The sequence below is a fragment of the Limulus polyphemus genome, unplaced genomic scaffold (genome assembly GCF_000517525.1).
Source record: "Limulus polyphemus unplaced genomic scaffold, Limulus_polyphemus-2.1.2 Scaffold4080, whole genome shotgun sequence".
Lineage (NCBI taxonomy): Eukaryota > Metazoa > Arthropoda > Merostomata > Xiphosura > Limulidae > Limulus > Limulus polyphemus.
The window spans coordinates 103,829-105,551 of record NW_013669690.1 but is presented as its reverse complement, the minus strand read 5'-3'; the positions used below and the strand labels follow the sequence as shown (position 1 = coordinate 105,551).

At 39.8% G+C, this 1,723-nt stretch overlaps 1 pseudogene; it reads left to right on the top strand.

Annotated features, from left to right (window-relative positions):
* Nucleotides 1–1,057: 1,057 nt before the first annotated feature.
* The window catches only part of LOC106470551, a 52,590-nt pseudogene continuing 51,924 nt past the window's right edge, over nucleotides 1,058–1,723 (top strand).

Sequence of the window (1,723 nt, the reverse complement as noted above, 5' to 3'; positions counted from 1 at the left end):
TACAGTCCACGCCTCCACGTCCGATCACGCTCTATCTCACAATCACGCATCTTGACAATAGTCCTGCAGCGTAGTTTCCATTGTAGAAAGCTCCATCGTAAGGCTGTCATGTCCAAAGCACGTCATTCCTCCCAGCTTGGTTTCATCTAGTTACATCTTGTGTACTATTTCCCGGTGCTCATTTCAACAGTCCGATCACACAGAAATCCATAGGATTGACCAATGTCTTCCTGTGGAATAGTATGAATATCCATTTCATTCTCTAGCTGCTTAAGGTGTGTAATAATTGAATGGATATGACGAGGAAGCACCCTGTTTACACATGACTTGTGTTGTTTTTCCAGACTAAGATTCTTCTTGATTATATTGCGTACTGTTGCCTGGGGTACGACTTATTGCAGGTCTCTTTCTGGATGGTCCTCAATACTTTGTTTTCCAATGCCATTGAGTACAAGTGATATCGCTTTCTTTTAAATTCTAAATGCATAATCTGATTACATCTTTATGATCCGAGTGTATGAATAACTTGAGTCGGAAAGGGCTGTTACATCCTTCCCAAAGGCGACCATTTTTAAGTGCCATCACGCTACACACACAACATCGAACGTGTAGTTCCACCGCGACTTTATAGCGGCTGTGGTTTTCACGACGTATCTTGTTGATTTAAATATTCGGAATCATATTAATACAACGTATTCAACCCTTTGTAGACAGTCTTTGGTTTCTTCAACACTTCGACCCTCTGTGGGTCAACGGCATGTTTCAGCTAAAACCTGGTGTCATATTTCTCACGTTGTACAGATAGCTCACCATGTAGTTTTGCGATATAAAAAAAGTACGACTCAAAAACTACGAAAAAGAAATATTTTGGAAAATATTTTTGAATGCACGAGGTCTTACGTGAGACGGTATAGGCATGAGACCTTTGGAGAGGCAAGGAAACCGAAAGTACTATAAGTGCAGATTCATTTGTAAGAATTATTTATGGTTGTATTTACGAAATGATGACATGGCAATACATTTATTACGTGATTTTGTCGTCTTCAACTTTGAGAATATTTACGTAATACACATGTCTAAAAACTATACACGGGTGTTTCTTCCCGTTCTTCCCGATAAGAAGGAAGGAAGTGAAACTGACACGTGGGGTAAGAGGACTAGACAGTCCCGGAGTAGACGTACACCTCAGAATAACGTGGTGAGTACCCCTGAGGAAAAAATACTCGGGTTATCTTATCAGTTTCGCTTACGTTAATTTTACAAATCCAAATAGGGTTAACCGAAGCTTCATATAAATATCCCTAAAGAGAAAATATTGCGGCTTTCTTATCGCATTTCACTTTAATATTTAGATATGTAAATGTGGTTTTCTGAAGCCTTATGCGAGTACCTCTAAAGAGAAACTACCAAGGCTTTCTTATTACATCTTAGTTTAATGTATGATTAGCTGAATCTTTGAAACTTAAACTCTCCGGACAAAATAGAAGCAATAAGGTGAGTATAAACAATGTAATAATATTACTTCAGGTTTAATGGCTTACTGCCAAAAAAATAAAAAAAACACCAAGTAACGAAGATGCTTTTAACAAGGGCCCGGCATGGCCAGGTGGTTAAGGCACTCGACTCCCAATCTGAGGGTCGCGAGTTCGAATCCCCGTCACATCGAACATGCTCGCCCTTTCAGCCGTGGAGGCGTTATAATGTGACGGTCACTCCCACTATT